This window comes from Frieseomelitta varia, unplaced genomic scaffold (genome assembly GCF_011392965.1).
Source record: "Frieseomelitta varia isolate USP_RPSP 00005682 unplaced genomic scaffold, Fvar_1.2 scaffold_248, whole genome shotgun sequence".
NCBI classification, from domain to species: Eukaryota; Metazoa; Arthropoda; class Insecta; order Hymenoptera; family Apidae; genus Frieseomelitta; species Frieseomelitta varia.
Genome location: NW_025109977.1, coordinates 630,251 through 640,940, shown reverse-complemented (window position 1 = coordinate 640,940; position 10,690 = coordinate 630,251). Strand labels below are relative to the sequence as shown.

Genomic DNA, 10,690 nt, shown 5'->3' with positions numbered 1-10,690 from the left:
TTTACATTATACATATTCTCGTTGTTTCGAAGATACGGAAAAGTTGTTCAGTTGTGAGTTGAGAGGTTCAAGGTCATTTCGAACTCACCTCCACTGTTTCATGCGGAACGATATAATTTTTTTTTTTTTTGCTCCATTAATCGATGCAGCTTGATTTATTTCGTCTGATTAGTTTAGGGGATTAATTTTAGTGAAAATAATTGGTTTAGGAGATATTTCCATCTTAACTTAATTCTGTAGAATCTATTCTTGCGCTCATACTTTGTCCTTGTTTTTCGTAGATGGATCTTACAAAGAAGAAAAAATAAAGAATTGAAGCGAAAATATCTCCTAAACGGTTAATTTTTCGACACAAATGGGTCAGTACATTTTTACAGCGGATAAAAAGCTGTATCGATTGCATTATGAAAGAAAATATAGAGTTCCTGATTTAAAGAGAATGAGGGTGACCTTGAAATCTGCGAAACTTCGCCAGGAGGAAGAGAATAATGTTTCCTTTTCGGAAAAATTATTATGCTAGGCAATTTTTGTTAACAAATCTGTTTTATGTCTTCGAAAACAACGGAGACGTTGGTTCACTCACATAAGTATGTAATACAACTGATAAGAGCTACAAAGAAAGAGAGAAATATGCAAAGGAAAGTAACGAGAAAAGAATAGCAATGATAGAATTCGAAAAAGTAGAATTTATCACTGTCACAGAAGGGACTCCTAGGAAATTTTCTATTACTAGTGATGGACAATTGCTTCTGCTAGGGAATTCACGTTAAAAGAGCTATTTTCAAATTTTCAAAAACAACAGAGACATTGGTTCACCTACGTAAATTTACAATATATAATATATATATATATATAAATAAATATATATATATATATGATACGTAAATATACAATATACAATATATTTAATATATATAAAAATATAATATATATTTATATAATATAAATATATAATATATATAAATATATAATACAATTGTAAAGAGAGAAATGTGTAAAAAAAAAGTAAGTAACGAGAAAAGAATAGCAATAGAATTCAAAAAAATAGAATTACGTATCACTGCCACATTATAGCCCCCTCTCAATTTTTACTAACAGAGCTATATCTTCGAAAACAACAGAAACATTGGTTCATCCATGTAAGTATATACATATGATATAATTGACAATTGATATGTTCGTATAATGTCGGGTGGCTACTGACAAACTGAAGGATTTAAAACAGTATTGGCTTCATTTTCAATCTCCTTTATCTTCTTTTTTTTTGTAGGTTACAGAGCATCCCTTGGAGATTAAAAACACATGACACTGAAAAAAAATCCGTTAATTATATTTCCAAATGAAATAATAAAATAAATTAAAAGAACATGTATTTGTAAAACTTTCTTTTTGTTTTATATCATTCCGTCTTTCAATGGTCACTTTCTATAATCGATAAGAGTAAAATATTAAAAAAAAAAAAATAGAAAAAAAGGAAACGAAAAGAAAGAACACCAATGTAGATAGAATCGAGTATATACGCACACATACGCATACGTAGGCGTAAATAAAATAACAAAATAAATTAAAAGAACATGTGTTTGTAAAAGTTATTTTTGTTTTATATCATTCCGTCTTTCAATGGCCACCCTGTATAATCGATAAGAGTAAAATATTAAAATTAAAAAAAAATAGAAAAAAAAGGAAACGAAAAGAAAGAACACCAATGTAGCTAGAATCGAGTGTATACGCACACATACGCATACGCAGGCACAAATAAAATAAAATAAATTAAAAAAACATGTGTTTGTAAAAGTTGCTTTTGTTTTATATCATTCCGTCTTTCAATGGCCATCCTGTATAATCGATAAGAGTAAAATATTAAAATTAAAAAAAAATAGAAAAAAAAGGAAACGAAGAGAAAGAACACCAATGTAGATAGAATCGAGTATATACGCACACATACGCATACGCAGGCACAAATAAAATAAAATAAATTAAAAAAACATGTATTTGTAAAAGTTGCTTTTGTTTTATATCATTCCGCCTTTCAATGGCCACCCTGTATAATCGATAAGAGTAAAATATTAAAAAAAAAAAAAAAAAAAAAATAGAAGAAGAAAGGAAAAAAAAGAGAAAGAACACCAATGTAGATAGAATCGAGTATATACGCACACGTATACGCATACGCAGGCATACTCGATTGTTAATCGAGTGGTTGGTTGGTCGCCGGTCGTGGATAGCGGCCGGTTGGCCAGCTGCACTTGACTCTCCTATGCAAGATAAATAGGTGCGGCTGGTTCCTATTAATAGCGGATGGTTTACGCGGCGATTGCAGTGTACCAGCCCGGTGTTACTTGCCAGCGGTCCGCGTTGCATCGGCAATCGTTTCGCGTTGTAAATTACACGTAGTTACGTAATGATCGGCGAGACGATCGAGGCGAAAATCGGAGGGGGCCCCCCTGGTTCCCGGCCTCTTTCTCTCCAAGCCGTGACGCATCGAAGGAAAAATCGCGAGAATGGTCCAAACAGATACACAGGTGTAACTTGCGACGTAGCAACCACTGAGGGGCCCCCTTGTAAACTCGCCGAGAATGCCGGGAATTCCGAGACATCGGCTCCCTAAGCACTTGTTTTTCGGAGTCGAACGTCCCGTAGATTTAAATTTCGATAGAACGGCGTGGGAAAGTTGCCGGAGAAAACGTACGTAGAAACGAAGGACGAACCGAGTACGTGACAAAAAACACGGTTGCGTGTTTTCCGATAAATCTTCGATCGGTACGTACATACATAGATACATATGTACGTGTTGTACTAGTTGAGCTAGAGCTAGGCAAAGATAGAGGGGCAGGGGGGGGGGGGCAATGCGGAGGTGGAGAGGCCGGGGATCAAACGAAATCCGGTATAAGCATAGGCGGGCAACGACCTTTAGGCACGTGGCACGGGACACGTGCTGCATTCGACAAACTGTCGAACCGACCGCCTTTTTTTTTTATCTCGAACAGCTCGCTTCTTTCTTTTTTTTTTCACCTATTGCCTCGTGGAAATTTTCGAGGGACGTCCCGGTCGCGTGTCGCGATTTCCTATCGCCGACGTTTCCGATACTAACAAGACTAGTTGGTCCTAGCCAAGTCTTACTCTCCTTTGGTCTCCTATTCTTACAATTATTTTTATGTTAGTTGGTCTTCGACTAACATAAGGGAAGCAGATATTGAAAATTCCAATGAAGGTGTTTTTCATTAAAAGAAGTAGCAGAACTTTTACATTTTAGTTTGTACGCGAAGTAATTGAAGAAACTTTATCTCTTACACACCTGTTTGGCGCCATAAGAGAGGATGTTTATTGCAACATTTGAAAAAAGAAAAAACGTGTCTGGTGTCTTTTATTTACGACATATATATGTTTCACTACTTTATTTTTTCCGGGGGAGAAATTTTGTAGGGCACCGTTCACGTTTTGAACACGTTTACCATGTGAAAGGAAATGATTAGATATACATTTATGTTTAGAAATATATATTTTGATTTTCTTTAGTATATAAATCTTTAGAACCTCTTCCTAATGTAATAAAGTTGTTTTAATTTCTATCCTTATTCCTAATGTAATAAAGTTGTTTTAACTTCTATCCTTATTTTTAATATAATAAAGTTGTTTTAATTTCTATCCTTATTTCTAATGCAATAAAGTTGTTTTAATTTCTATCCTTATTTCTAATGCAATAAAGTTGTTTTAATTTCTATCCTTATTTTTAATGCAATAAAGTTGTTTTAATTTCTATCCTTATTCCTAATATAATAAAGTTGTTTTAATTTCTATCCTTATTTCTACACTATTTTTACAAAAAGTGATCACGCGAAATATCACTGGCTTGTAAAAACAGAATTAATACCATTAAAAATTAATAATATTAAAACTGAAATAAATACCATTAAAAATGTCTCGTTTGAACATTTTGTTCAACACCTGACAGAGATAATTTTTACGCTCTTATGTTTATACTGTTAAAATGTCGTAAACACAATACTTACGTGTAAACAAAATTAATACCATTAAAATTGAAATAAATATTATTAAAAATTAATGACGCGATGAAAGAACAAATTACATAATAATTCAATACTCGTTAGAAAACGCGTGACGTCTGTCAAATGTCATTTTTATGCCAAAAAGTTGAGGAAAGTATCGGAAAAATTTCTTTCACGACACAACGATGGAGATGATCCGTGAATTTATGATCAGATACGATCGTAAAATGGTTCAGAGTCGAATGATGAATCGGGTACAAACACGAAGCCCGTTTATGGTCCTCCTCAAATTCATTCTACAGTTATTTGACCAATGTAAGTTAATGATAATAAATTAGTAAATAACCATAGCTCCTCAAAATGATATTTGACCTCGAGTGGCAATACTAAAAGTGCTGTGGCTATAGATAAAAATAAAATTATTCTTCCAATTAATCAAATACGAATTAATTTAAATGAATGATAAAATGAATCTCGTCTGATATGAATATAAATTAAAAAAAGAAAAAAGGAAAGAAAATAAAATGACGCTCCATTTATACGAATTAAACGAATTGATCATGCTGAATTAACATCTTTTATGATATGAGAAATTCTTTTAAAAACTAAATCAATATTTGGACAACGACGTATAGATAAAAATAAACCTGAAATTATTTTGAATTACTGATCCGAAATTTCATACATGATTAATATTTATTGGTGTTTAAAATCTGACGAGTTTATCGTATTTCACGCTACGTCGTATGTTTTAATTAACGCAGACGTGTAGGTGTGACTAGTTTCTAAGTTTCGTATCTTCGTTATCTTTGTTCGCTCGTGGATCACGCGGGGGCGTTGCGCGAAGATAATAGTTTTATTTTCCAAACGCGCGATACCGCGGAGGACAGAAACAATTAACATTGCACAATTGCTAGTTGCTACAGCTGGTGAAATGTGAATTCTACTTTCAAGTCGTCGGTGTACGCGACTGTAACGCGTGGTAAAATAAATAAAGGAGCGCGAAAATCCTTGAACGTTGAAACGACCCCGCGCGCCATTTAAAATTCAAATCGCGTGCAGAATTACTCGCGTGGAAACGATGCTGCGAATTGCAATGGGAATCGTGCAAAACAATTATCCGATTATCGTCGAAAAAATCGTCGAAACGGGTACAAAAGTCAATCGTTTCGACGGTGTTTTCTATCTTCTCTTGTCACAGAAAACAGCCAACTTCGTCTCGGAACGACACAACGGAAAGGAAAAAATGGGAAGAGTCGTTGGAAAAAAAAAAGAACGGAGAGTCAGCGAGAGTTTGCGCAACGCGTCGCGCGTTTACGAATATAAATAATTAATATTCATCGCAGGCAGTATCACGAGGATGTTTCATAATGAGCGACGATGTTTCGCGCTGTGTGCAGGTAACATGCACGCGCAATTAGGTCATCGCTTCGTTAACACGAAGAAGAATAGTGCAAGAATTTCCCCGGATTTAGAGCGCGATCCGCGTTCGGCAAAAGATCGGATCGGATCGGATCGAATCGAATCGCGTCGCGCATTTAACGCGAGCTTGACCAAGTTCTTCGTTGATGCTCGACGATTTCGAAGAAAGGGGAATGAACAATGTTCCGTAGCGCGAGCTGATTTCCCATCGAGTTCGTTCCATGGACTCGAGGCGGGATCGATGAGGAAATGGCCGCGATCGGTCGCGAGACAATAGAGGAGAGAAGCACCAAGTGACATAAGACGCGAGGCGGGCTCGTACGAAATATGTACGTAGTTGATCTCTGCTCGGCTGTGGCCTCGCTCTAGAATCGCTCTAGATCGCCATCTAGGGTGACGGGGACGCGGAGGGCTGGGAGGAAGGGGGGTGGAGAGGGCAGAGGGAGAGCAAGGAGGGCTGAGGTCAGCAGTACAACGCTGTAGCCGCTGTACCAGCTCGATACCAGCTCTGACCCATTTGGCAATGTTCCCGAGTTCGGGCCACGGGATTTCCCTCCCCGGCGGGAGAGAGGGGGGAAGATCACCGATTTAATTTTTCCGTTTTTTTTTTTTTTTTTTCCTTTTTACTCCCCTGACCGCGCCCCAACATTCCCATAATTCATAAGCACGGCAAAGCTACGTGGGAAAAACGATCCTCGGGCGTATTGTTATTTCCGTGGAGTTCAACCTCTTGCGTTTGGAATGACGTGCAACGCACGTCGAGAATTTTTTGCACCAAAATTGCCGTATTTTCTCAGTTTCAAGTATATTGAAATAAAACCCAGGTAAAAAAAAAAATAATAAATTCGTTACTTATCAGTAATTTCTATCGATATATACCGATGAATTCAAAAAGAAGACGAATTATTGTATACTGGTTTGGTCACTCGTTATGGTCCGCGAACCAGTTACTAGCGCAAGTGGTTAACCTCTTGCTCTGGACCAAGGCACTGCAGGTTTTTGAAAATTTCCCCCCTGCAAAAACTTGCAACCTTCTTACTCACACAAATCAACGAGATAACATTCGTTAATCAACGCCAAATGTATTTATGTTAAATGCAAGTTATAGGGAACCACAAATCCCAAGGAACTGCAACTACACATAAGGAAAAAGGGGAAAAATAAAAACTTGCTCTGGAATATTTTTTGCCACGCATGTTGAAAATATTTGGCCCAAAATTGCAATATTTTCTCAGTTTTAAGTATATTGAAATATAACCTAGCAAAATAAATAATAAACTCATTACTTCTTAGTTTTTTACGAGTTATTCTATACGGTTTGGTCACTCGTTATGGTCCGCAATCAGTTGGTAGTTAACCTCTTGCGCCGGAATGACGTGCCACGCACGTCGAGAATATTTGGCACAAAATTGCAATATTTTCTCGATTTTAAGTATATTTAAATACAACCAGGGCAAAGCAAATAATAAATTTATTGCTTCTTAGTAATTTCTATCCAGTGATATACCGATGAATTTAAAAAGAAGACGAATTATTGTATACAGTTTGGTCACTCGTTATGGTCCGCAATCAGTTGGTAGTTAACCTCTTGTGCTGGAATGACGTGCCACGTTGAGAATATTTGGTCCAAAATTGCAATATTTTCTTGGTTTTAAGTATATTTAAATACAACCAGGGCAAAGCAAATAATAAATTTATTGCTTCTTAGTAATTTCTATCCGGTGATATACCGAAGAATTCAAAAAGAAGACGAATTATTGTATACAGTTTGGTCACTCGTTATGGTCCGCAATCAGTTGGTAGTTAACCTTTTGCGCTGGAATGACGTGCCACGCACGTCGAGAGTATTTGACACAAAATTGCAATATTTTCTCGGTTTTAAGTATATTTAATTACAACCAGGGCAGAGCAAATAATAAATTTATTGCTTCTTAGTAATTTCTATCCAGTGATATACTAAAGAATTCAAAAAGAAGACGAATTATTGTATACAGTTTGGTCACTCGTTATGGTCCGCAATCAGTTGGTAGTTAACCTCTTGCGCTGGAATGACGTGCCACGTTGAGAACATTTGGTCCAAAATTGCAATATTTTCTTGGTTTTAAGTATATTTAAATACAACCAGGGCAAAGCAGATAATAAATTTATTGCTTCTTAGTAATTTCTATCCACTGATATACCGATGAATTCAAAAAGAAGACGAATTATTGTATACAGTTTGGTCACTCGTTATGGTCCGCAATCAGTTGGTAGTTAACCTCTTGCGCTGGAATGACGTGCCACGTTGAGAACATTTGGTCCAAAATTGCAATATTTTCTTGGTTTTAAGTATATTTAAATACAACCAGGGCAAAGCAGATAATAAATTTATTGCTTCTTAGTAATTTCTATCCACTGATATACCGATGAATTCAAAAAGAAGACGAATTATTGTATACAGTTTGGTCACTCGTTATGGTCCGCAATCAGTTGGTAGTTAACCTCTTGCGCTGGAATGACGTGCAACGTTGAGAAAATTTGGTCCAAAATTGCAATATTTTCTTGGTTTTAAATATATTTAAATACAACCATGGCAAAACAATTAATAAATTTATTGCTTCTTAGTAATTTCTATCCAGTGATATACCGATGAATTCAAAAAGAAGACGAAGTATTGTATACGGTTTGGTCACTCGTTATGGTCCGCGAACCAGTTACTAGCGCTGGAGGTTAAGCTGCACACGAGAGGGAGAACGCTTCGCGATTCGATGAAATTTGCGCGTTCATTATCATTGCCAGTTTTATAATAGAACACTCGCGAGCGGTTTTTGGCACGCGTCGATTTCCAATTAGCCTGACACGAGGCAGTGAGCGTCATGCAAATGCGTCGTGTATTGCAGACCCGCGACGACTTCTTACTCATCCATATAAATTGGTTCAATTCTCTTGGGGGAGAAGCTTTGGAATTATTTTGAAACCTTTGTGGAATTATTTTCTGCGTCGATCAAACGTTTCTAGCGTTCCTCGAACGTTTGCCTGCTATCACTCCCGCGTCCTCTTTTAACGGAGAGCATTTGCGGATGGATCTGGAACGTGGAAGCGACTTTTGTTCCATTGTCGCAGGGGGATCAGTCGCAGGCTTCGAGCTCCGATTGATCGAAATGTCGGCCCGTGCTCCGGGTAGAGATAAATTCCAATTCCGTGGGAAGGAGGAGAGAAAAGAAGGAAGGGAGGCGTGCGAGTTATATTTTCTTTAGCGTTTCTTTCGTGACCTCAGGACCGAAACTAGACCACGCGAAGTTTTTGGTAAATGTGTCAACCACCCGGTGTGGGATCAATACTTGCGCCCTGGTTTCTCCTCTCCTTCTCCACTCCTCTCTCACCCTTATCCACGATCCTCCGCGTCCGTACGTCCTTCTCCCCTCGTCACGCTCTCTTATACCCCCACCCGGAGCCAGAGCTCCTTGCAACCCCTATTGTAAAAGCTTGTTATAGAACATTTCGTCGGAGCTTTTCTCTTCCCCGGGGTACAAGTTTCGCGTCTTTTTTAATTGCCGACTGCTGTCGCCACGGCGACGTTATCAACGGCTGGTGAATTACCAACGATTCTACGTTTCCAGCCCTTCCCCGTTTTCGTCACTACGAGCGGAATTACCAAAGTGATCGAAACGACTAACTTGTGATTACAGGATAATAAGAGATGTAGTCAAACGAGCAATTTATAATTGGACAATCGTTAAGAAAGCTGGTCAGAATGACCAATTTATAATTATGTAATTGTAAAGTTTATAATTTTTGTGAGAAAATGATCAGTTTATAATTACAAAGTCACTTGAAAACTGGTCCAAATGACCAACCGATGTAATTTATAATTTTTGTTAGAAAATGACCAATTGATAGTTACATAATTGTAAAATTTATAATTTATGTTAGAAAATGACCAGTTTATAATTACAAAATCATTAAAAAAAAGAAAACGATCAAAATGACAAATTTGTAGTTATAATTATTCGCCATTTATAATTATATAATTGTAAAATTCATAGTTTTTAGATGTCTTACAGATATCTAAAACTGGTTATGTTAGAAAATGACCAGTTTATAACTATAAAATCTAAAACTGGTCATGTCAGAAAATGACCAGTTTATAATTATAAAATCATTAAAAAAAAAAACGACCAAAATGACATATATTTTTATTATAATTATGATTACAATTTATGATTATGTAATTGTAAAATTCATAGTTTTTAGATATCTCACAGATAACGTAATGACAGCATGTTTCTGAACATTTAAATGATTTTTCACGAAATATACAAAAGTGCTTGTGCACACCATTATACTATTACAAAGTTTCTCTACTTTCTTCTTCTTCTTTTTACTTTAACGTCTCTCTTTCTCTCTCTCTCTCTCTCTCTCTTTCATGATGGAAAGTTCACGCTTTAATCTACATTCACATCGGCAGTTCTACCTATGATCGCGTGACGAGAGACGCTTTCGTCTTATCCGACTCGGTTTTTTTTCAAACTCTCGCGAAACACACGATCGCAGATTAAGTCGATTACTTCCAAATTTGTGTTTCATCGGCTAATTCCCACCACCCCGGCGAGAATCGATCGATCGCTCCGTTCGCGAAAAAAAGAACGACGATCTATCCGTTCCTCCCTTCTTTTAGGTGTCGCCGCTGTTTCCAGCGCATCCCTCGGTACGCTCTATCCTCTCGCTCGACGCCACCTGCCTCCTGGAAGGGGACAAATAGCGCAGGGTGAAAGCTCAATAAAGAGAGAAAGAGAGAGAGAGAGAGAGTGATGAGGAAGTAAAGGGAGCAACGTTTTCAATGGGGCAAAGGGAATCGAGCCCGGGATTCACCCCGACGCGCATGCTTCTGAGCGAAAATTCTCCTCGCGCTGCGCCTCGCGTAGTATTCTCTCCCTGTGTTCTTCTGACGGTGGCTTCCTTCTTTGTTCTCCTCCTCGGAGAACGTTTCTAACCCGCGAGTCAATGCAGAGGCTGTTTACTCCTTTATTCCTTCTTCTCTTTGTTTATCTTTGTTTATCTTTTTTTCTCATTTTTCGTTTCCATCCGACTCGAGGGGAACTGGGGGGAGGGGGAGGTCTGCTCAAATCGGTCGTCGACGCAGTTCGTAACCTGCGATAGTCCTCGACTTTGACTTCGACCAGATTTGATACTTTTGAAACAATTCGAGCATTCAGAAATTGATGCGCGAGGAGACTGGTGATTAACGGTAATTAATGAGCAACTTTCTTTGGAACATTGTGTTG

The 10,690-nt window shown here is 37.5% G+C and overlaps 1 long non-coding RNA gene across 1 annotated transcript; it reads left to right on the top strand.

The window, feature by feature from the left end:
- The first annotated feature begins 995 nt into the window (after positions 1–995).
- Positions 996–3,332, top strand: LOC122528295. The gene is made up of 2 exons (XR_006306537.1): positions 996–1,139; positions 3,251–3,332. It is a non-coding gene; the product is annotated as an uncharacterized LOC122528295 (long non-coding RNA).
- Positions 3,333–10,690: the final 7,358 nt, after the last annotated feature.